The sequence below is a fragment of the Adiantum capillus-veneris genome, chromosome 17 (genome assembly GCF_014529385.1).
Source record: "Adiantum capillus-veneris isolate H3 chromosome 17, ASM1452938v2, whole genome shotgun sequence".
In the NCBI taxonomy this organism is placed as follows: domain Eukaryota; kingdom Viridiplantae; phylum Streptophyta; class Polypodiopsida; order Polypodiales; family Pteridaceae; genus Adiantum; species Adiantum capillus-veneris.
In genome coordinates, this window is record NC_140947.1 from 12,366,247 (window position 1) to 12,392,715 (window position 26,469).

Sequence of the window (26,469 nt, forward strand, 5' to 3'; positions counted from 1 at the left end):
ATTATGGAAAAACCTATAGACAAGAACAACAACGAATTCAAGACCAGGCACAACAAGAAGCAAAGGAACGGATTGCTAAACGAAAGCAGTTTCTCAGAACAATAAACATGGTCACCCCAATGATGACTGACAAATATCCTCTTTCAACAGCCCATACAATCGAAGCGGATATACAAAGCGACGAATTAGAAAAGACCATGACAGACCTTAGGGCTCAGGACGATAACATCATCAACGACTTGGAAGATACATGGTGTAGTCCTTACATAAAAGCTTATGCAGGCACAAAACAAGTTGAAATCTATGCATTGCTTGATACTGGAGCAAAAATGAGTGTCATCAGCTTTGAGCTCTTTCAGAAACTTGGATCAATGAAGAAGATTCCAGAAACACACAGGTTGAAAGTAGCTTCGGGTGATGAGGTGACCACGATGTGTTCTATTATAATACCAATCACAGTGCAGGCACACACGTATACTACAAAATTCCATGTACTGCCACCGAGCAAATTAGCAACTCCGTGTATCTTAGCAGTGTCATGGATGAAATCTAACAGGGTATTCATTGATTTGGATACGAATGAGGCATTGTTCAGAAAGGAAAACTTTTCAGAACCCTTCTTATCATATAACCAATTCATGTCAAGGGGGAAACAAAAGTCAATACAACCGCAAAGATCTGAGCAACAACAAACAAAGTTTACAAGTCCAGCAACGTCTTATAAAAAATCAGCAACCATGCAGGGAACCAGGCAAGTTTGGGTACGGCGTACAGATCTGACTGAGGCACAATTACATCAAAAGCGGCAATACAAAGTGTGGATACAGCTCGACAGCCTAATCCCTATAAAAAAGGAGTTTGAAGAACATACAAAACACCAAAAGCCAGCGGAACTTCAAAGAAACATAGTCAATCTGTCAAATACTCAACAGACTATATTGATATGGCGACCAAAAGTGCGAATTCAAAACGATCCAACAACACAAGAAGGGCAGACCAAGATGACAATTGTACAGATATCTACAACTGTGAAGGTCAAGCAACATCATACAAACAGCACGAGAAAACAAACAGAATCAACAACAAAAACTACAATGTCTAAGACCCGAGTCATCAAGGCAGAAGGAGAGAATGTTCCACCAGATACGACAATATTGACTTCAAAAGAACCACAGACGTCAATTCAAAATCAGTGGAAAACAATCAAACAATGAGCGGCGGAGTTAAAACTACTACTTGCAAAGAAAATCTGCCAGCCAATTCAAGATACCACAGGAAACCTCAACGACAAATGCCAATAAGCAAATCGCTTATACCTTCCTCTTGCACTGCATAAATTCTTTCTACATGCATTGACCGTACATGCATATAGGGCTATATTACAAGGTCTGCATTAGCACGAGTTCAAACCCATGCACAACACATACCCTTGACGATACCCTGTCGTCCGGGAGGACTCCGACTAGGAGGGGGGGAGGCATTCCAAATGCGGACTCATCATGTCATATATTAAAGGGCAATGTTTGCGAGTAATTTTTCAACCATTTTTGCGTTTTATTGTGTGATTTTGGGAAAAAGAATATGCCCTCATAATTAATCAGAATCGGGGACCAAATCATCATTCATGAGCCCCTAGGGATGTGTATAGACTATAAAGAGAGTCAACTCTGGCCAAAAACTGTCTAAAAATAGCAAAAAATAGGCCAAGGTTGACGATAGTGAGCGAGATTGTACATAGACGAGAGAAAAGTGAGCTACAAAGTGTTTAGCTTCTCATTGGTATTTTTCTAGGTTGGAATTGCTATTTTCGGGTTATTTTGGGATTTATTTGCTTTATTTTAGCCATTTTCTAGCAAAAATTATAGAAAAAAATCCGTAATCCAGATGGAAACACAAAAGAAGAGACGCCTGATCAGAGCAAGGTAAAGAAGACACAGAAAAAATAAGGACTGCAAAGGTGACAGAGCAAAATGACCACCGCCATGAAGGGACCTCCAACAGGGGAAATCTACAAAACTGGTAAAACTGGAGCAACCGAAGTCCAAATCAGGAAATTTGCGAGCCTAAACCGCATCTCGCAAAAAGTTATGACCATAGGTAAAAGATGGGAAAATTTGGTGTCAGAGTCTCAATTACATATAGAGAGGCTAGGCTAGAAATCCCTCATTTGAGTCATTTTCCATAGAGAGAGAGAGAGAGCTCCCTACAACAATTGAGACTTCCAGGAGCTCATCCATCGCGCACGGTCGCCAGATCGACATCAGATATGAGAGGTATGCTCGTCAACACTGACTCTAAGTGTTGTTTACTTCAGTTAGTCGTAAAACCTCGCCGGCATCACAATCACAACCTGTGCACACATACGGTAGAATGATTGTTAGGGAGACCTAGAGGCCACCGAATGGGACCAAAAGTGAAAGGCACAATTCCTATAGCTTAGGGATCGAGCCTATGACCTCGGTAAGCGTGAAGGAAGCCGCTCAGAAAACCCTAATTTAGCAGGACCTGCAAAGGGGCGACAAAACCAAGGTGATCGGAAATGAGCCAAAATTCATAGATAGCAAGCCAATGATCTCGAGAAACCGACTGAAAGATTAGATTATGAAAAAGTTCGTCAAAACGAAGCCTAAAGTCCCTATCTGACAAAAACCGCACAAAGCATCACGATACTCTAACGGGCTGACCAAGTGACAACAGTACACCAAATTCAACAAGGAACATCCAAAGGAGATCAACTACGAGATGGAATGTCTCCACTCAGGAAAAAAGTTCTGCCACTAGGGCAAATGCCGGCAACAGGCCAGAAAGACGTCCAAATGGTCGTTCTTGGTGTTTCAAACACCAAAACAACAACCGACTGCTTGGATGGAAGGTCAAAAGGAAGTAAAAGACAGCATGAATCATACAAAGACCAAAAGGAACCGCGACTATCACCTAAGTGGTCTACTTCGACTTCAGGACCAGCTAAGTGCTGCAAACAGGGAGTACATTCTGCTAAATTGATTAAAACTTGATGTGTGTGTCTAGGAGGGCCTATTAAAACCATGATTGTCAACTAACATCAAAAAACTAGAAAAAATGACAAACTGCCCAGTCTATCGCGATAGACTAGGACTTACATTTAGACAAGGAAATCTTTGACTTTGGCTTCATGGAAAATACTAACAAGGGAAGTTAACCACCAATATCAAGTCAAAGTGCAGGAAAAATCTATTTTGGCCAAAAAAAACCAGTCTATCGCGATAGACTTGCTACAACAATTAAGGGGGAGAAGGCTTTTCAAATTTTTACAAGCTAGACTTGGGGGAGCAAATGAAGGTAGTACACCAAATTTGGTGCCAAGAGGGACTCATATGGCAAGCTGAGAAAGACATGCAGACAACTCAGAGTTAGAACAGGACATCTCATGGGCAGACAGGTAAAATTTACATGTTAAGGGTCAAGAAACCTTGCATCAACTGGGAGAAGACAGACAGATGGTCACAAAACCAAAAAAAATGACACTGGCACCAAACCTCAGGCTATCGCGATAGACCAAGCAGATGGATACTGGACCACCTTTTCAAAAATTTGAATTAGCAGTTGTCTTCCAACATGAGTCAAGGTAACCACCCACTAAGTTTGAGCCCAAAACAACTCAAAATGAAGGAGATAGACCAACATCTCCTTGAAGGGAATCTGGAAAAATGGGAGTTGATCCAAACAGGGGTCACTTGACATTCATTTGAGGTAAAATTGGGGTCAGACCATGTGCAAGGTATGGGAAACCCATTGGTGGAGTCACAACTACAAAAAAGGAGCCAGATCAAAAAAATGCCAGTCTATCGCGATAGACTAAGAAAAGGTAGAAAAATGACAGATTTTGAGCTTTGGCCTATGGAGTGACCTTACATGCCATGAGAGCATACACCACACAAAATTTCAAGGCATTTGGACTTATTCTCCTTCACCAACAACATCAATTAACTTGTCTAATGGAAGAGCTTGTCTATCTGCTAACATTTTATATTAACTAATCTTGGGATTAAAAAGTCTCATCTAGATGCATGATTAAGTGGTAATCAATTTAGGAGAGTAGTACTATGTTTGTGCATTAACTGCTAATTGTGATGACAGGATCTATGGAGGCTTCTCCGGGAAAAAGAAAAGGCAAGAATCTAGAAACGGAAGGTGCAGTACCCTATGCACTTCTACCCAATTCTTTAAAGCCAGCAGCCACATGGATACCTGCAGATGTGCAACAGGCAGCGACCTTTCAGATATAGCAAGGGTCATATGTGGATGACAAAAGAAACTTAGTGGATACGGTGATGATTCCCAAGGAGGCAGAGAATTACTTGAAAAGATCACCGCAAAGGTCATGGCTCAAAAAAGTCGGTTTGTGGAACTTTGTGTCACTACCACCAGTAGGGATAGATTTCAAGAGGGTACAACATCTAATAGAGACTATCCAAGAAGACGGTACTTGCAGAGTGGCAGGCATGGATAATGAAGTGATGGAGATTCAGATCATCAAAGAAGCATTGAAACTGTCAGATCAAGGGGCAAACATGAGAGAAAGAAGGAAAAACCTCACAGTTTACTTGCAAAAGTCCAAGCTACCTTCTTTCAAACTCATAGCAAACCCAGAAGTAAGAGAACTGACACAGATCTATAGTCAGTGTTTGTTGAGCTACAACAAAAGGCCGCCAAGATACACTACACCGCATGGGAGCATCTCAACCACATTAACATGGGCTATGGGAATGACCCGTGAATTCTACATAGATCACGCGTCATATCTGTTTGAAGAAATGACAAAGCTAAGGCAGGACAGACCCAATTACATTGCAGGAGGAGAAGTCCTAACCAGAGTGATATACCATGCCATAGGAGCGGCAGATCAGTTGCCACCTGCCCCTCATCAGAATGACTGGTTGGTATGAAGGGAAAATAGCGAAGACAGATCACAAAGGAAAGTACTGGCATCTATTAATACCATTGGAGGACGCAAGCTGGAAAGAGTGACAAGAAGTACACAAGAAAAGATGGAAGAAGACAAAAGAACTGAAGGGGAAGATGGCCGACTAAAGAAGCGGAAAGCTGAATTGGAAAACAACACCAGGTTGCAGAAGATAGCAAAGATGGAAAGAATTCTAGAAGGGTTTGCCCTAGAAAGATCTCTACGAGGTGATGTAGGCGCCACTTGGAAACCTTCTAGTAGCACTTTCACACTGAGAACGAAGAATAGAAACAACCCAGCCTTTGAGCTGGACTGGTTTGAGAAATACATACAAGAAAGAAATGCGAGGGATGAGCCAGAACTGCTACTAGAAGAGGAGGATCTCCAAATTTTGCGAGATCAGCTGAGGCCGACTTCACATGATCAGGAGACACCGCCGCCATCTCCAAGGCCAGATACAAGTGAGAGACACTCTAGCCCACATGCTGAATCTACTTCGCATTCAGAAAGCTCACCTCGAGATGACAGAGTTCACACACCGCCCAGTGAACAGGAAGAAGAGGAAGAAGAAGAAGAATTATCCGAGGGAGAGAGAGGGAGAGAGAGAGAGAGAGAGAGAGAGAGAGAGAGAGAGAGAGAGAGAGAGAGGCTAATGAGATGGCGGGGGGGTCTGCACCTTGTGGGAATCAAACAAAAGAGCGAGGGAAGGGGGGGGTTTCTTTGGAAATGAAGTGGGGTAAGGGGGGTGTGTGGTGAGAGAGAGAGAGAGAGAGAGAGAGAGAATATTATCCCTTGCTTTGCATGGAAGCTCAAGGACTAGAGGAGGGGAGAGAATCAATGGGGTGGGGAGACAAGGAGAGGGGATAGCGGGCCAAGGGAGGGAGAAAGTGAGGCGGAGGGAAGGGTGAGGCGAGCGAGTGAGAGAGATAATATCTGGCTATTGGCTTGGACAGAGAGCGAGGGAGGGAGAAAGCGATAGAGAGGTGGTGAGCGTGTGGATAAGAATATGGGGGAGAGAGAGTTCGTATGCGGCTATGGGCTCAACACAGAGGGAGTGCAAGAGACAAAGCAAGAGAGAGGTGGGGGGGGGGGGGGGGACTCGAGTCCGCCACTCCTGGCCGAGGGTGGCCAGTAAGGGGGGGGGGGGGGGGGGGGGGGGGGGGGTCATTGGGGTCAACGAGGTGTGGGTAAAAGAGAGAGTATATTAGAGAGAGAGAGAGAGAGAGAGAGAGAGAGAGAGAGAGAGAGAGAGAGAGAGAGAGTGTTCGGACTCTTGTAGGCCACAAGGGGAATAGAGGGGGAGGATGGCCAGGCCACTTGCGGCCATGCGACCATGACAAGAGCTAGAGAGAGCGAGTTGTTAGCCAGAGAGAAGAGGTGGATGAAGGAGAGAAAGTGGGTGCCGAGAAGGGAGAGAGGGAAAGACGGAAGTGTGTAGGGCATGAGGGTGATAAGGCCGGCCAATCAAGGGGGGGGGGGCATGTGAGGAGGCCATGCCAGTAAAAAAACAAAGTCATGAGGTTGACCAGGCATTGCCGAGCCTTCCGACGGTGCCGCCACAGCTCCGGCACAGGAAAACTAAACCTTTTTCTTTTTCTTTCTTTGATTTCCAAAAATCGGCTATCATTAGCCCTCCCCTTTTGGCTAGAGGGGAGGATCTTCTGCATCTGATTCTTCTGCATCTGATTGGTAGGATCCAATATCGAGTTGTCTTCAGAACTAGCCATTCCATTTGGCCATTGGTGAGATTTCTGGGATATTCATGAAACTGCAACAGGTCTGGGTGATAGCCTGTTCCTTGGAATAGTGTCGGTTGATTAAACGGGAAGCCCATGGCTTCCAGAACTTTGTGCCAGTGTCCTCCTAGATCCCATGAAAAATAGGATCATTGTTTATAGTGTCTGAACAATAAAATTTTCATGCCAAATTGGACCAAATTCGTAACCACAAGTAGCGAGATGGGAAATGAGCATCTTGGCTCCTGCAAAGACAAAACTAAAAATTATGATTCCCAAGAGTGTGCCAAGAATCCACCATATATGGACGTCTTGTTGGTGTGGTGAGCTCCATTTGTCTTCAAAATCTTGCTTATTGTCGCGATTAGAAAAACCTACAAGCATATCATGCTTCTCTTAGGTGTGCTCAAACATGTCAGCTTCCTTTTCTGATGCTTATAGTAAGCCACCTACCTTGCGGCTTAAAGACAAGCGTAACCCACTTATCTCTCTCCATAGAGAGGATGCACTATTTGTAAAAAATTGCACCAAATTGGGAATGAGGACTTCATTCTTGCACCTTATCAGCATTTTGTCTATCCATGGCTCCTTAACTCTTATCTCCATGCTGAACTTACCTCTATATGTTATAGCAGCTATCCATAGCCATAGGTCTGATGCATCCCATTCAAACACAATGCTGTGTTGGAGGAGTTTGGAACATTCTTAAAAGTTTGGAAACATGTTGATCATCAAACTTACTCTAAACACCCTCACATAAACTGGAGGCATTACCCATCTCCAAGTTTATAACACCTTTCAGTAGACTAGAGGCATTACCCATCTCTAAGTCTATGACACTACACAATAAAGTCTTGCTCAGCTGCCAAGCCTCTGGAGCAATATCCAACTCCAAACCGTGAGTCTTACTTACCTCCTTGTTATGGTCCTTCAGTGAAACTTCCTTGATGCAAGATTCCTTTAGCTTGCTACACTGTCCTTGGTACATGTTGGTGCACAGGCTTCTGTCTTCAAAGCCCTCCCCTTTGCTTGATATGTTGTCCATCTTTTGCAAAGCCTTGCTAGCAGGATGGTCTTTCTTTTCTCTTGTATCTTCCATGCTCTTTGCATTACTCTTACTCTGACGAGGCCTAATCAACACTTTACACCTTCTTACCCTTACTGCCCAATGTTGTTGATTGATCGCTTTGGTGCCTATTTCATCCAGGGTTAAAGATGTACTCACATTTGTAACACAATTTATTTTACTTACCTCCTCCACTAGGGTAGCACCTTTTGATTCTTTAACCTCTTGTTCCATTGCTTTCATCCTTTCAACCAACTTCTCGCTTGATCCTTCTTCTGTTATCTTCATCTTGACCTCTTCTGCAAGACCAATGATAAGTGTAAGTGGTGATTGTGTGTAGGATGAGTGTAAGTGGTGATTGTGGTGGTGGTTGCATCGGTGGCTGTAGGAATTGAACTAATGGGGCTAGCTATGGCTGCATTGCTAGTGGTGGACTTGAACAGGTGAGATTGGTTGCTTGGGTGGTGGTGGTCTCGCCCTTGGTGGAGAGATTTGATTTTGTCTCCCCCCTCTATTGAAATTCTACCTCCTTGTATGTGGGCAGTAGTACATACCATGGCCGTCTTCCCCGCAATCATAGCAGTGGTACTCTTGATTTTTCCTTCGTTGTCCCCTTCCTTATTTTGGATTTCTAACAGGTGCATGCCCTTGCTGCACCAGATGCACGGATAAACTCTCTAGTTGGGTGGTGATGCGATTTAGCAGGTCTTGCTGCTCCTCTAATGCCTCTTGTGGTTGGGCTCTAGGACTGGCTGTTGCAGTCACTGGGGTTGGTCGGGCCGAGCTTGTTTCCTCTAACTCGTTTACTCTTGCTTGCATGCACAGCTTCTTGTCTTTAAGGTGGGGTACTTCTATTGCCAACTGATACGTTGCAGGAAACCTTCCCTTCACCTTCTCTCTAAGCGGCGACCACATGCTAGCAATGAAACGGTCCTTCTTTAGGAAATTTGGCTCTCCTTCACCTTCCTCCAGTGAGGCAAACCATCTCTCCCATAAGTCCACAAATTTGGACTCGTAGGTGGCATACTCTAACAGACCTCCCTGATTCAATTCCGTCAGTAGCTGCCATAGCTTCTCCGAGGTTGTGCCTCCACCAAACCTCTTTACAAAGGCAGCGTGTAACACATCCAATGCATTCTTGGTATCCTGGGGCAATGCATTGTACCAGGACTTGGCCTCTACCTTCATTAGTAGAGGAAAAATTCAAAGTCGTGAAGCGTCGTCATCTTGGTTGGAGACCACACAAGCAATGTCGAAATCATCCAAAAAGTCGGTGGTGAGATCTTATCCCTTCTTTCCACTATATGTGGGGAAAGAAACACTTGCCATGATAGTGACTCAGGAAATCTTAATGACAGTAGCGGCTCATAGCGGCTTTTTACAGGGTTGGGTGGGTAGATTAAAATGGGATAAAGAATGGATCGCAAAGCTAGAATAGAATAAAGATGCTTACATCAAAAGAGTGGTAGTAATCCAAAAGAGGCAAGACGATGGGATGTGGAGATCTGAGGATTTCATCAAGCATATCGGCTCCGAATAAGAAAACAATATTTTGATGGTAGAATATTTTCCTATAAATATACACGTTTACATGCATGTGTTGCAAGAAAATGAAAGCAAATACTTTTGGCCTATTGTTATTATCCATGTCGGGTGTAGGGTAAGGATCTTGACCACTAGCGTTGCGTACCTCAAGTGTTGACGAGGTGATACCTTCACCACATGGTCCTACCTCTCGTAGAAGTCCGCACAATCCTCCGCATTAGGTTCAAAACAGACTGGGCGAGAAGAGTCTACCTCAATTGGCTTTCCATTCTGTATGCGGCGATGGCGCTGGGGTGGTCGAACTTCATTTGAACTCTCCAGGCCTAGAGAGAGTGTAGGCCCACTTGCGTCCACCAAATGCTTTAGGCTTTCGGACTTAGGCTTTGTGGTTGATGTAGTTGGCGACTCCTCTCAAAGCATTAGAGAGAAAACACTTGGTGCTATAGAGAATCTGACTGTTGTGAGAGTGCCGTAGTTTTCAAAAGCAAAACTCACCATTCTTTTTTCACTTCCTCTATCAGCACTCATTAGCAGAACCCTGTGGTTGACAGCAGTGATGGCACTTCATAGACCTCCCACCTGATGCTCTCAATTTGTGGTTAGAACGAGCAACACGAGATGGGGAGTTTACCTCTTGAATACTAACGATACTATAGCCTGGCAGTAGTACTTCGATGAAGGTGCCTAGTGCCTCCTTAGTCTCCTCCTCTTCCGTCCTCCAGTTAGAGAATTCCTTCAGAAATTTTCCCATGATTGATGGCATGCGTCACTTTTAGCATTGTAAACTAAAGGTTTCTTAGACGCCCTCCTTAGTGGGGGCACCAGATGACGGGAGCAAAGCGAGACACAAACCCCGATGGCCTCTAAACCGTCGGGGGTCGATGGCACACCTTGAGCAGGTCACGATAAAGCGAACAGGGGGCACTACCTAGCTTTGAGCGGCTAGGACGCAGACCACGGTGATGTGAACACCGTAAACACACACACACACACACACACAGGGAGAGAGGGAGAGATATTGACAAATGATGAAAACCCTCGGGGGTGTGAGGGAGAATTATTTATTGCAGTATTTACAATGACCTTCCTTCCGGCGAGGTGACACACCGTGGTGATAGAGAGGTAGGTAGAAGAGATGGTGAGTATACTTGGTGCGTTCTCTAGAGACGACTCGATGATGTGAAACTTGCTACCAAGGATGTGTGTGTGTGTGCGCGCATTGAGCATTGGAGTCAAGAGGTGGACGTAGCTCCCTTCACATGGTGCAATTCCCAAAACAAACCATCACACAAGTCCCCTCCCCGTAATGCCACTAGTGTCAATTCCTCTCACTAAAACTCTACCAAGTACTGACCTCTCATGAACTGCCCCCCCCCCCCCCCCCCCCCCCCCCTAATTAGTGACCTCTTAGTTCCCTTTTATAGGTGTTGGCTGCTTGGATTAGGGTAATCCCGGTTTGATTAGGATAAGTTAATCGGGGAGACAAAGAAAGGCGGTGGGCCCGGTGTGGTTGACCCTTGCTTTGTCTTGGGAGTTATTAAAAATGAAAACCTTCTAGGTGAGCCTTTGTGACCATCACCTAGAGAGAGGGAATTTACAAATTGGGAATTTTACAAGGCTTGGGTGAAAACTGAAAAATGATGATGATAACCTACGATTTATTGCGTGATGCCGATGATTGGCCGCTTGCCGGTGCTTTGGTGTAGTGCCTATGTCTCTTCTGGGTCGGCCGAGGCATGCCTTCAGTGCATTTTCTCTTTTTGTTGTCGGTGTCGCGTGATCTGAGTCCCCTTCTTTTGTAGATGGTGTCGATGCCGATGGATCTTCCGTTTTTATTTTATTTTATAGTTCGGTGTGTGCTTTTATGTGTGTGTGTGTGTGTATGTACAGGTATGTGAGTATATTTGTATATGTATGTGTGTGTGCAAGCGTGCGTGTGGTTTGACAAGATGGAACTCTTTGGTAATTAAGATTTGCTAATTACTTTAATATTTAGGACAATAGCTGGACTAATAAGTTTTAAGTTTGACATGGATAACAACTGTGAGGTTTTTTGAAGCCTGCCATACGTAGCCAAGTCTGAAACATCTAATCTCTTGATTATATGGATGCAGGTGAGAATTCTATCTTGACTTAAAAAGGTTTAGCATGCTGCAATCCGCGACTTTGAAGACCCTTGATGATTTAATTGGGATGACCTCAATAGTTATGATAGTTTTGAAAATTAACATGATTGAGAGCTTTGATATATGCTAGCAGCTCCCCAAGGAGGATATTATCCTCCTCATCATCAACAGTAAATGATGGTGGAAAAATACAATTTAATGCAAGATTCAGGTATCCCTTTAATGGTTCATCATCTACAAGAAGAAATCTTCTTGCATCAAGCCCTCATTTTTATGATGCAATAGCCAATGGTGTGAAAAGTGCTTCTACTCCTGGATTAATCAAGCTAGTGATCCTCGATTCTATGCATGGTTGACATTGTCTTTGCCCCCAGATCATAAAGAATGGAAATTTTTCTTTAGCTTCCTTTTCTAAAATCTTGATGATGTCCACAACATGCATGTCATTAGTAGCTGATCATATCCCTATATTGATATTGCTAAGTAGAGTCTTAAAAAACTCAATGAATCCTGGACGAAGAACAATATGCTCGTGTCCAAACTTTAAGCTCTTCATTTTCTTGGACTTTTGCCAGCATCTCCTCAGAAATAATCCACGCAAGCTCACTATTATAGTCAGCATTGGTTTGTTGGTGAATGTAAGGTCCGACTCAGCATGCACTTCAATTTCCAAATCCTGGGGTGCTAAAATATTTGTGTTGAATTCTCCTTCTGGCATTGCACATGTTCTAGAACTTGCATTGTCTTCTACTTCCATTGTATTGCCATGCAATCCAATGCCCAAATCTTGGGCTACTAGATATTTTCATTGGATTCTTCTTCTTGCCTTGCACATGTTTTGGAACTTTCACTGTCTTCTTCTATTGGATTACTTTTTAAATTTATCTCCAGTCATTGTAGCGGTTGACCTTCAAAAACTTGTAGATTCTTGTCATCTTCTTCATAAACACTTTGGTTGACATGGAAATTGATAGAATCTTTCTCAGTAGGGTCAATGGCATGAGCATCCTCTATGCCAACGATCTCGAGTAAAACTTTGTCAATCGCAATATCTTGTTGAAGGACTGCAAGTTTAAAGATCACCTAATTTTAGATTCCAAAGTATCGACAATTTTGATAAATCTTTTTTGTCACACTCTTAGAAAAAACAAATCCGCAAATAGGAGATTTACTAAATGACATCACATCTACCATGAATTTATTTTTATTCTCCTCATTGTCTAGAGATTCCTAATCTTTATCTAGCTACATTAGTTCTTTGTCCATGATGGTGGCTTCTAGAAGTATACTTGGAGAAACATTTATTCCTTTAAGCTCTAGAACTCAAGTCTCATTTTTTATTGCACTATCTTCTTGCATTGGATGATTTCCTTAACTAAGTTTTTAATGTCCTTTAGGCCATAGGGTTCTCTTTGTACATATCTCTAGGACTTTAAGATAATCCAAAATATGTCTCTTTATGGCCTCAAGGCCATAGGGTTAGGATTGCTAGCACGTCTCAACATATAAATACATCTATGGCTTCAAAGCCATATGGTACTTTATTTATGTGTCACCCTATGGACCTAAGGCCATGGGTTGTCATAGGGCCACAAGATGCCCTCTATGAGAACTAGTAAGAAACCATTTATGCTTTATGTTGGCACCCGATGGCCCGAGGGCCACAAGGTGTGCCTCTTATGCTAGTAAGAACCCCCTTATGCTATATGTTGTCACTCTATGGCCCTTGGGCCATAGGGTGCCCTCTGTGCTAGTAACAAATCCTCTATAATCTATGTTTGCACCCTATGGACCTAGGGATACAAGATACCCTCTATGATAGTAAGAAATCCTCTATGTTTGCACCCTATGGACCTAGGGCCACAAGGTGCCCTCTATGCTAGTAAGAAATCCTCTATGCTTAATATTGAAACCCTATGGCCCAAAGTCCATAGGATGTCCTCTATGGTAGTAAGAAAAACCCTCTACGCTCTTATGTTGGCACCCTATGGAGACTTGAGTGCCACAAGGTACCCTTTATAATGCTACTAAGAAACCTTGTATGCTCTAAGTTGGGAGCACCAAACGGCCCCTAGGCCACAAGGTTCCCTCTATGCTAGAAATAAAGCCTCTACACTCTACATTGGAAACCTACAGCCCCCGGGCCATAGGGTGCATTAAATGGCTCCTAGTTCACAAGGTGCCCTCTATGCTAGAAAGAAAACCTCTGCGCTCTACATTGGCACCCTATGGCCCCAGGGCCATAGGGTACCCCCTATGCCTAGTAAGAAACCATTGAAACTCTATATGAGCATCTAAAGACCGTAGTCCACAAGGTGCACTCTATGCTAGTAAGAAACCATCTAAACTCTATGTTGGTAGCCTATGGCCCAAAGGCCATAGGGTGTCCAAGGAACCCTTTAGGATCATTCCCTACAAAGACAACCATTTGGACCCAAGGTGATTTAGTGACCTAGATTCCCTTCTTAAGACTCTTCTATTATGGTATCATATGGCCCCAAGGAAACAAGCTATCCTCTATGCTAGCAAAAACCCTTTATGCTCTTTGTTGGAATCGTATGGCCCCAAGGCCATAGGGTGCTCTCTATGCTAGCAAGAAATCCTCCATGCTGTATGTTTGCACCCTATGGCACCAGGGACACAGGGTGTCCTCCATGATAGCAAGAAACCCTCCATGCTCTATGTTTCTTGCTACACCCTATGGTCCCAGGGCTGTAGGGTGCTCTCTATGCTAGTAAGAAACCCTATATGCTCTCTGTTGTCACTCTATGGTCCCAAGGGCCATGGGTCAAAAATGTGACGTTTGAGAGTATTCCTTACCATGTTTGTAAAGACCACCTTAGCCTAGGTGCCATGTTACAGACTCTATATTGGCACCCTATGACCTAGGGCCATGGGTCAAAAATGTGACCTTTGAGAGTATTCCTTACCATGTTTGTAAAGACCACCTTAGCCTAGGTGCCATGTTACAGACTCTATATTGGCACCCTATGACCTAGGGCCATATGGTGCTAATTATCCTATAAAGAGACCCTCTGTGTTAACAATAAACCCTCTTCTTTTATGTTGTCACCCTATGGTCCTAGGCCCACAAGGTGCCCTTCATCCTACGAAGAGACCCTTTATGCCCTACATTGGTACTCTTTGGCCCCAGGGTCATAGGGTGCCTTTTATGGTAGTAAAATATATTATATGGTCTAGGTTTCCACTCTATTGCGTAGGGCTAAAAGGTTTTCTCTACAAAGAAACCATGTACACTATATGTTGGCATTGTATGGCCCTAGGGCAAGGAGGAAACCCTAGGGCTATAGGGTGTCCTCTATGATACTATCATATGGCCCAAGGGCCAGATGGTGGCCAAGGTGTCCTGTGTGAGAGAATTATCTACTACATATAAAAAAACCACTTTTTATGGCACTATGGAATCCCAAGGGCAACAAGGTGCTAAAAAAGAGCCCTCTATGCTCTATGTTGGCATCCTATGGCCCCAAGGCCATAGGGCGGCCTCTATACTAGTAAGATTCCCTCTATGCACTATGTTTACGTGTAGACTTGTAAGAATCCATTTATACACTATGTTGGCATCTTATGACCCTAAATCCATAAGATGTCCTCTATGGTAAAAGAGAAACCGTACATGGGCTATGTTGGCATCCTATGGTCCTAGGGCCATAGGGTGTCCTCTATGCTAGCAAACACTTTTTTCCTAATGTTGGCATAAAGGGTTTTCTAATAATAAGGTGCTAATAAAAATCCCTCTATGCTCTATGTTGGCACCCTATGGCCCCAAGGTCAAAGGGCGGCCTCTATGCTAGTAAAATTCCCTCTATGCACTATGTTTACGTGTATACTTATAAGAAGCCATTTATGCACTATGTTGGCATCTTATGACCCTAGATCCATAAGATGTTCTCTATGGTAAAAGAGAAACCGTACATGGGCTATGCTGGCATCCTATGGTCCTAGGGCCATAGGGCGTCCTCTATGCTAGCAAACCCTCTATGGCTAATGATGGCACCCTATAACCCTAGGGTCACAAGGTATCCCTCCATGCTCTATATAGGCACCCTATGGCCCCAGGGCCATAGGGTCCCTATGCTAATAAGAACCTCAATATGCCTTATGTTGGCACCCAATGGCCCTAGGGCCACAAGGTTCCCTCAAGGCTAATATAAACCCCTAATGTATTATGTTTGTACCCTATGGTGCTAGTACCACAAGGTGTTGTCTATGCTAGGAAGAAACCTTGTGTGCTCTATGTTCAAACCCTATGGTCCTAAGGTGCCCTATATGATACTAAGACACACAGTATGCTCTATGTTGGAACCCTATGGCCCTAGGGCCATAGGGTGCTATCATAAGAAACCATCTATTGTCTAGGTTGAGACCCTATGTCCCTAAGGCCATAGGGTGGTCAAGGTGTCCTAGAAGAGAATTCCCTACTACATACATATAGAATACTTAATGTCCCCGATACCATTGAGTGACCTAAGTGCCCCTTTAGAGACTCTATATTTGTACCCTATGGACATTGAGTGACTTACATGCCTCTTCATAGACTCTATGTTAGAGCCCTATGGCACTAGTGTCATAGAGTGCTCTTTATGCTAGTAAGAGACCTCATATGATCTTTGCTTGCACTCTTGGGGCCATATGGTACCTTTCATGTTAGCAAGAAATTATACATGCTTTATGTTGGAACCCAATGGCCTTAGGGCCACAAGGTGACCTCTATGCTAGCAAAAAGCTCTATATGCTTAATGTTAGCACCCTATGTCCCTAGGGCCACAAGGTACCCTCTATGCTAGCAAGAAACTCTATATCCTTTATGTTGGCACCCTATGGGCCCAGGGCCACAATGTGCCCTCTATTATTTATGTTTTCACCCTACGATACTAGGTCCACAAGGAGCCCTCTATGCTAAAAGGATATCCTCCATGCTCTAAGTTGGCGTATGACCCAAGGGCCAAAGGGTGTCTTCAATGCTAGTAAGAAACACTATATGCTCTAAGTTCGTATCCTATGGCCCAAGGGACATAGGGTGGCAAAGGCATCCACAGTACATTCACAAACGGATTTTGATTATGATGTCATAAAAGAACATATCATTATTTCTAATATTAGTAATTTCAATAAAAAAGTCAAGTTATTTTAGTGATCTTAAATACCGTAGATATAGGTGATATACTTTTTGACATAATTTTCAAGGATGAATACACATTAAAGTTTTCATAATAAAATAGTCATGAAAAAATCCAAGTGTATATACACATTAAAATAATTATAGGTGGTATATATCAACTTAATTAGACAATGATAGTCATTAAAAAAATCCAAGTGTGAACTTTTTTATAAAATCTCAATGTATTTATGATCTTATTAAAATGTGTAAGTTAATAGTGCAGTAAATATGCAATCCAATATACAAAATTGAATCATTATCATACATCATACATCTGTTGCTTTGCCACACAGTTGAAGGGGTCTTTCCCTTCAAATGTGACATAACATTCAAACATGTAAATCAAATTTGCAAGTACTTTAATTCACAAATGCATTGATCTGTTGGTGGATGGAAGGTCCGGTTCACCATGCACTTTGATTTTTAAATCCTGGGGGGCAAAAATATTTGTCTTGGATTCTCCTTCTCACATTGCACATGTTCTGGAACTTGAATTTCCTTCTACTTCCAATTTACAAACTTAAACAATTTTCATATGTTATACAATAATTTCTTTGCAATAAACCTTGATACAATGTTCCAATTGCTACATGACAAGCTAAAAAACTGTACTAGTCCTAGCTTCCCTCTATTGAAAAAAATTCAAGATATGAATTCCAATTCTCTGCATCATCTAGAAGAAAAACAAAATCATACTTTGGACCAAAATACTTGCACTTTATATCTTTGAATAAAATCTTGTTACAATTAAATAACTAGATCTTCACATAATCCAAAGGGCAAATGCTTCATAAACCATTTGCACTTTGATACTTGAGGTTTACTATCTAAGAAAATAATTGGCATTTACAACAAATGTTGATTATATGTTTAATTTAGTTAGTTACAATACAAAGATAATTATTTCAAATGCTTACACCATCAGTTCACAATAGAAGAACTTGCACCCAACCAAAAATGATCATACATCAATTTTTCACACTCTCATTATGGAATTTTGAGGACTAAATACTTTTTTTTGTTTTTTCTAGCTTATTTCATTCTCAATAGAATATTAAACCTTAATCACAAGATAAGCAATATATGTCCCTAATGTATATGAACCCTATGATTCCAAGGCAGCAAGTTGACATATCTTCTCCCACATATTCTTCCATAAATTTGGTCTGGTATTTGCATACTATGACCTTGAGATCTTCAACAAGACAGTAAGGCCAAAGAAAAATGTTTTTGAAACAAGTCTTTAGGTGACCTACAATAACCAGCCTATGGCCTAAAGGCCATAGGGTATCATGTGATATTTTATAAGATGTGTCCATAGAGAGCTAAGTGATTTGCATCCATGGGGTGGTTTAAGTGCCCCTGTGGAGATCCTATGTCAACACCCTATGGCCCTAAGGCCTTAGGGTATCCCAAATGCTTATGCTCCCTTTTAAAGACTCTATGTAATCACCCTATATTTGTAAGATTGTAGGGTAGGCCAAATGCTTTTGGCGGATTCTATGTTGACACCCTATGGACCTAAGGCTATAGAGTAGACCAAATTCTTATGTGCCGTTTTAGAGACTTGATGTAATCACCCTACGTCCGTAAGGTTGTAGGGTATCCATTTGCTTTTGGGGGATTCTATGGCCCTAGGACCATAAGGTGCCATATCTACAAAGAACTCTATGATCCTCAAGTCTAAGGGTGTTCTTCCCAAACCTCATATGATCACTTAACTTTAAAGTATTACATAATATATCTTAAGACTATATATATATATATATATATATATATATATATATATATATATATATATGTATGTATGTAGAATTCTATTTTCCACAACATGTCCATATAGTATCATACATTTAAGTCTAATTCATTAATTGTGAAAAAACTCAAACTCACAAGTTCATATTTTTTCAAGAAAATAAATTGAGAAAAATAATGAATCAAACATCAATGTTTTTAACACCATTGGCGGATTTGAGATGGGACAAATAAAATAAAATGACAGAAATAATAATCTAGATATCAATAATGTAATATCATGGGTGGCTAGCTTGTTTCTTGTAGAATTTCTAGAATGGCATCAGCACTTGCATCCAATGGTTCTTCAATTTCTTCTTCCTCTAAATCCTTGGCATTGACTTTCTCTATGGTATCCACACGTGCCCACCTTCCAAGATCAAGGTATTCTTCCACTATGGAATGGCAAAGAGATTCCAATTACGTCATTTGATCACTAGTACATGCAACTGACGAGTCTTACCATACCCCGAGCGACATTTTCCGAGCGAACACAGATCCGAGCAAACAAATTAAGAAAGTGAATCATAATACAAATTTTTTTCTCATCAATTTGAAGGAGTCTCATTCGTCTCATCAATTCAGAATGTTATGTATTATCCATAATACAAATTATGTTGTCAAATCATTAATACAAGAGCCTTTCATAAAAAAATTTGGACAAAGCCTCCTTTGTAAAATGAAGAAAATTTCAAACTAACCATGGTCCAATGGACACCTCACATGAGGATTTCAAAATATTCACTTTCAAAATCATAGAAGGAATGATATGTCCATTTGTCAATACTTAAACTCTACATCATAAGCACTCGCTAATAATTCTTAGACTCTATGAAGAGTCGCATTCGTCATCAATGAAAACATTGCGTTTATGACGCGTTTCACAGATACGAAAGTCGTATCTCAATTCCTTCGCCATTCTTTGAGCCGTTGCCTCTGCATAAATCGGCAATGCACTTCCACAAACAAACAAAAGTATATGTAGTTATTATGCATGTAATCAAAATTTAATCTATGGATCTAATAACATTAGACGTAATTCTTACGCAAGGTACATAAATGCCAAAAAGTGAAACACAACATAAAGATCAAAAACACAAAAGTAATGTCAATGTAGTAGGAGTGAAGTCTCACTAGTCATCATAAGGGTCGACACGCGATGGCATGTCACCCTCATCCTCAACATCTAGAGAGGTAGATGCCTCCTCTCGGCTGCGGTTTTTAGGGCAAAGCAATGGAACCACATAGTCTCTAATAAGAGACTCATCGGTGTCAAGCGCAGCACATGCTCGTTCAGATGATAAGCATGCAGCCAAAACGGGAGCTGTACCACACCCAAGCTCCAAACAAATACCTCCACGTCGACAAAGCAGCTCAACGAAAGCTGCAACAAAAGCCTGGCTCCGCTGCATCTCACCCCGCCAAGGCATCCCTGATCCTGATCTAGCTAAGGAAGGCTCCGGAAAATGGTGTGTCATGAACGAATCTGAAGGCTGGAGACCCAAGCGAGAGAACATAGTGGTGCTCTCAGCCACAAAGCATGCTGGCTGCATCCCAATCCTGTGTACCATAAGTAGCATAGAGCACTGGCACTGCAAATCAAATTACAAAACCACAACATTGAAGAAAGAGCCTCAACAAAAATATACAATACTAAAGTGAAAAAAATACCTGAATTCGACCAGATAAACTCTCAACATATCCATATGAACTATGATGGAGCACTATAATGCGACGATGTACCACCATCTGTGAAGCACGACAGAACCTCTCCACCCATCCAATAACCTCTCCTATTCATAGGTTCTTGTAAGAAAAAAATATCAATATTATGAAATAATATTAATGCAAGTAATCAAACACAACACAAATACCTGCAGTAGAAGCCATAATGAGCAGCCATCCAGAATCTGCAAGTGTAGAAAAAGTCAAATGGATAGTAGATCGTACATGCTCCTCAGTGCAAATATCCCAACGAGATGGAGAAGAAGAACCAATATGCAATCCACCAAAAGGAAGATCCAAGAAGACAAAATATGTGTCCCATGAAACAGACTTTCCCCCACGAGTGTATGGCACACCGCTTGAGCGAACTCGAGACATATGTTGATGCACAAGATTCCACGATGCATTGCGAGTACCCTCTCTATAGTTTGCAGCAATAGAAATGTAATCGCCAACAATAGCAATACATCGTGTATCAACAGGAAGCATTGGGTAACGCAAAGGAGATATCAAAACATAGACAAATTGTATGCTCCTCCTAACAACAATCAAGCCCGAGGAGTCTGTGACAACATATTTATGATATGTGAACTTTTTCACAAAGTATTAATAAAAGTCAACAATAAAATTTTTGACACTTACCATGCTCTAGAACATCCTTCACAATAGTGGTATCAACCACAGTCTCCATCCTCTCACTAGACAAGTGGACACCTTAAAAGACATATACAACAGTTTTTGAACCTACAAGAATCAACAGCATGAAAACATAAAAGTTAAAGAATGACATAAGCATACCTGGTTGTCTCGCCTCTGAAGTAGCAGGTGGTGGTTGTCTCGCCTCTGCTGCTGCATCCCTAAGCATGGTTTCTCGAAGCTCTTTCTCTCTCTCAAGGATGTGACCCTGTACCATATCTAGCCACCATGGACATGTATCTCTATCCCATGTTGTCAAAGTGGGCATGCTAGGGGGGTACATATATGTGTCTTTTGACGCAGTCTGTGCCCACTGTCTCACCACAAATGGGAGAGTTGGCAAGATCCCCTTTGAAACCAAAAGTGACAAAAACCTAACAAGAAACAAAAACATTGAACACATGACTCGATAGTGACATACAAAGCAAGATCAAAATTGTTACAAACCTATAAGCCAATCATTGAGCTGCCATTCGAAAAGTATCAACTTTCTTGAGTGCTTGTTTCTCTAGATCTTTGCTTTGTCCCTCCAAAGAAACCTCCAAAGGATAGAGAAAAGGCCTAGCTTCAAACTTAATTTCATCAAAGTAGAACCCCAATGTGCATTCATGTGGCAATGGTGCCCCTCCTGGCACATTTGAATTGTCCAAAACAAGTTGTGTTGCTCTCTCATAGACACGAGCAAGGTAGCCCTCTCTACGCAGCCAACTACAAATTTAAAAAAAGCAAAGTTGTGTTATTTAAACAAATATTATCTCTTAGACAAAGCAAGCGAAACATTAAATAACTAGTAAATCATACTCACTGTCGAAACAAATTATCTCCCTTCTTCAAACCAAAAGCAGTCCTTGTGATCCTATCAGACTCGAGTAATGAAACCCATTGGATTTTATTCTGCATAGGGGCATCATGGAGTGCAATCAAGTTTAGCTTCTCTAAAGTTGCCCAATTGTCATGTCCCCATTTGAGTGACATAATCTTTGCCAACCAGTCTGTCCCAAGATTGGGATCCAAAATATTCAAGAGCTACAACACAATACAAAGAGCATGAAGTTTTACTTCACATCCATAACAACAATCAACACAATGACTATTGCTTGATTATTTGGTGAAGTGTACCTTTCCAATGCATTCTTGATATTTATGTATTATCTCACGATGAATGCTCTTCTCCTCCTTCTTCACATCCTCTACAAGCATTCCTTGTTTGAGTTGAATCAATCTAGACTCTTTCTCTTTAGTTATTTGAATCTAAAAAAGAAATCAATTTGTCTAAGAGTTATTCAAATGACTTAAAAATAATTTGCAAGCAAAAAAAAACAAAACTCACATCATAAACTAGCATGCCAAGGTAGTGTCGTGTGAGTGGATACCAAGGTTCTGCACCTTTAGCATACTTTCTTCGCACAGATGCAATTAGTTTCTGGTCTTTGTCAGGGAGAGTTTTTAGGTAGCTTTCATGTTCAGCTGCACATATGTGATTGGTGTTCACAATCTCATCCCGTATGTGAGTGGCCACCAAAGCATGCATGTTCATACTGCAAAAATCCATATTGATTTGTTTCCATAATAAAGTATTCAACAACAAGATATATGCTTTAGTAGATACTCACACATTCATTCGTTGCAAGCTACTTAGCAATGCAATCTCAGGAACCTTGGTGGGATCTATGATAGTACAAAGGACCCTACAATGTCTCTCCTTTGAGGTGGAAAACTTCTCTTTGATAGCTTCAGTCCATGCAAGCGTGCGATGGTTGCCCTCCCAAACATAAAACATGCGATCTGACAGATCTGCAAACCTTGGTTGGCTTTTGAGCTCCAACTCATACTCCTCATTGATTTCTATCCAAAGAGGATCCCACTTTTCCTTGATGTCATCTTCAAAGCAAGAAACCAAAATTAGTGAATTCAAAAAGAATTTTTAAAATAGAAATTCACTTAAAAAATTTAAGAAGCTTCAACTTACCTGTAGCAATGGTTTTCTCTCTCTTAAATGTCCAAAGTGAAACAATGAAAGCTCCCTTTTCTTGCATATATCCTTCCCTTGCAAAAGCCATTTTTAATCCACCTAAATCATCTCTTAAACCTCTGACTCTAGCATATGGAATCAACCTACACAATGGTATAGGAGGACAGTCGAAGCAACTAAACATACGTGTGGTCTGAAGTACATCGGCACCTCTATGCATAAAAATATTTTGCTCATTGTCAATCTCTGCAGCTGCAGTTACCTCATCTCGCATTTCCCAAGGGATAATTTGATGTTCGTTTTCTTCAGGAGCCAATGTGTCATCAATTTCGTGCATAGACCCTTGGTCAACATCCACATAGTGAATCTCTTCCTCTTCAATTCCATGACACTCTGACATTTCTGTTACTGACACTGATGACACTTGCTCACTACTTTCAAGTGGTTATGTAGACTTTTCATTACATAGACTTTTCTTTAATCTTCCACGAGATGGACTACAAATAAAATACACAATCAACATCTGAAAAAATTTGTACATTGCCTCTAAACATGAACTTTAACATGCATGTCTATAAGCAATGAAAACTTGCCTCTAAACATGAATGTTAACATGCATGTCTATAAGCAATGTTTCAAACAGAATTTAATCTTTACATAGTCCATTGGAGGAGACAAAAAGTAAAGATTGAAGACAAAAAATAAATACTATCTTCAACAAAACATTGCTTGTAAAGATGCATGCTAACATGTAACATGTATGACTAGAACCTTTTTTGTGCATAAAAATAAATTTTAGAAGTACAACAATATATTTTGCTACTCTAATGAAACATTGGTTTTAAACATGCAGGTCTTTAAGTTTCCCTTCAATAAAATACACAATCAATCTTTGAAAATATTTGGACAGCACCTCCTTTGAATGTGGAACAAAATTTCAAAAAATATAATAATCCAATGGACACCTCACATGAGGGTTTCTTAATATTGAATATAAAAAACAAAAATAATCTCTTTTGAAACATTAATCACTTTTCTCTAAACATGCATGTTAACATGCAGGTTTTTAGACACTAATTGACTTGAAAGCTTGGATGATTTGAAAGCTTTTTTTCATATGTAAACATCGTCTCTAGGCATTCACATTAACATGCAAGTCTTTAGACACTAAATAAAATTTAGCAAGCTATAAACATTCTCGTCAATGGGTAGTTCTAGAAGCAATTTGCTTTTGTAAAAATATATACATTATTTTTTAATACAATTTTCTTTTAGGCATGCACATCGACGGGCACCTCTACATGTATAATAATGACATCAAAAAAATGGTGAGAAAATGTACCTAGCAGGTGGGCGTCCTTTACGTCCCGCCATTGCTCCTCTTCGATTTTTTGGTGATGTTGGCATGGAGATGCAAGCTTTGCGTCGATACTCGAATGACAGATGCTCTAACGCTCTGACTTCACAGGTGCCTTCTCACCTGCATTTGCAACTCAGACTCATAACCATATTTTGAAATCCTCAAGAGACCGCACGCTCACATGTGCAACGAAATAAACCGTTTTCCAAAATGAGCCGAGAAGCAACATTTAGTGGCCCTTAATTACAGTAAGCACAACACAATTGCTGCCCATCATCTCTCTTTCAAGAAACTGAATGTGAAATCTCGGAATTTCCTGCCAATTTACCTTCAAAAAAAAAAGTGTTCCTCATATAAACACTTGTTACACCCTAGACTAATACATGAAAATCTGAAGATCAATTGACACTATAACGTACTTTAAGACAAAAGAGTGGAGAGAATTGTTTAATTTCACAGGGCAATATACCCATTCATGCATATATATTTTTTCCATAGATGGCAACACAAAGGAAGACTTGCGCATTGTTGTTAGCAATATACCTCCCATGCCAAGCCTAGTAGATTTTTAGAGGCTGCTATGTCGCTATCTGTTATCTGTTATCATGTCACTGGAATAATGAAATAATGTTTTTTAGTTGATAGCGTTGTCACCCTCTTGAAGTCTACAAAAAGAAAACAGAAAGGCAAGAATAAGTTTTTTCTCCAAAATCATAAGAACTCAGTATATAGCAACATTCAAGATATAAAATCTCCATGGTGCATGTTATGGTCAGCAACAAGAGAAAAGTTCTTGTATTTTTTAACCCTGCAAAGAGCAAAATCACATATAGTAAGAGAGCAGCAGCCTTATGATCACGAGGCGTGATAAAATATAAAACATCAAGTTCATCACTTCTTCTGGAACTGAATGAAGAAGTTCCAGAATGATTCTACTCATAGTAGTGCTTAAAAGTTAACATGCTGCATGCCCTAATGCTTACAGGTCAGGTCAGGTCGCAGGTCTAAGAAGGCCTTCACATTACCAGATAAAAACGCCACTATCGGGTTCTTCAAGCTGTAAATAGCCCTTTCAACGTACCCACACACCATAGAAATACACATCTTGCAAGAGTGCATCTTCGATTCGCCTCTAGGATAGGGGATGGTTCAACCACCCCCCAAATCCAAGATGCACCTCTTGTACAGGCAACAGCCAACATCCGGTTGCAGCACTTGGTATTTTTCCTCACTAGGCAACACTTTTTCTGTGCACCACTGCAATTTGATTGTCCATTGTCAAGTGTATGAGGCTACGTCTCTTTCTCTTTATGGCCTTCTACATTTAGAAGCACCTCCTCTTTGTCTCGTGTATGTGGCGGCTCCCTAAACCATTCATGTCAAGGGCTCATGCACAAGCAGGTCTAAACCAGTTTAGCACCATACCACAGTCAAGGGGTATGGTGAATGAAGAAGTTCCTTGTGATTCTACTCATAGTAATGCCTAAAAGTCAACATGCTGCCCATCATCTCTCTTTCAACATTAGAGAGACACTAGCTTCTAGTCTAGAAGGAGAATTGGGCATCCAAACAAAACCAACATTAATTGGTAGAGAGAGATTGCCTATTACTCCATTGGAGGTGCAAACTACAAAAGCATTAATTGAAAATGCAGTAGGCCCACAGTACAGAGGCAGAGACGCCATTGGAAAAGGAACTGAATTAGATTCAAGGTATGTCCTAACAAAACTCGTGGATGGTGACTGCCTTCTAGAAGAAAAAATGGAGCTTCAAGCCAAGCTGACATCGATCGATGTAGTAGGCTCTCAAGGAAGGCTTAAAGAAGCACTACAAATGCTGAGGCTGACTGGGAGGTAAAAAACTTATGGCTACACAAGTATAGGATCATAGAAAATGCAATCAGACAATATGAATGGGTAGGGTCCAGCCTGCATCCAAGAAACAACCGGAAAGAGGCATATTATGATTGCTTTCTATCCCAAACAATTATTCCAGCTTGTAGAGGGCTTGCAAAAGTCAGGTATCGGGAGTGTGGCGTGGCTCCCTGGACCTCTCTCACAACAATTTGACAGGAAAAATTTCCACCCACACTTAAATTCTGCGACAGAGTCATGTTGAATGATAACCGCAACTCATCTACAAACCTTGAAACTTAGTAACAACCATCTAAGTGGAGTTATACCTGTTTAACGTCATCCCTTTGCAACTCTTGGATCTTGAAGGAGTTGGGACTGCATGCCTTGCTCGAATCTTGCTCGAATCTTGAATCTTGCTCTCCACTGAGAACTGCCAAAAACTGGCGCTGCCAAAAACTGACCTTGATTT

General features: G+C 41.3%; 1 pseudogene; it reads right to left on the minus strand.

Moving 5' to 3' along the window:
* Nucleotides 1–19,067: 19,067 nt before the first annotated feature.
* Nucleotides 19,068–24,158, minus strand: LOC147436815 (uncharacterized; annotated as a pseudogene).
* Nucleotides 24,159–26,469: the final 2,311 nt, after the last annotated feature.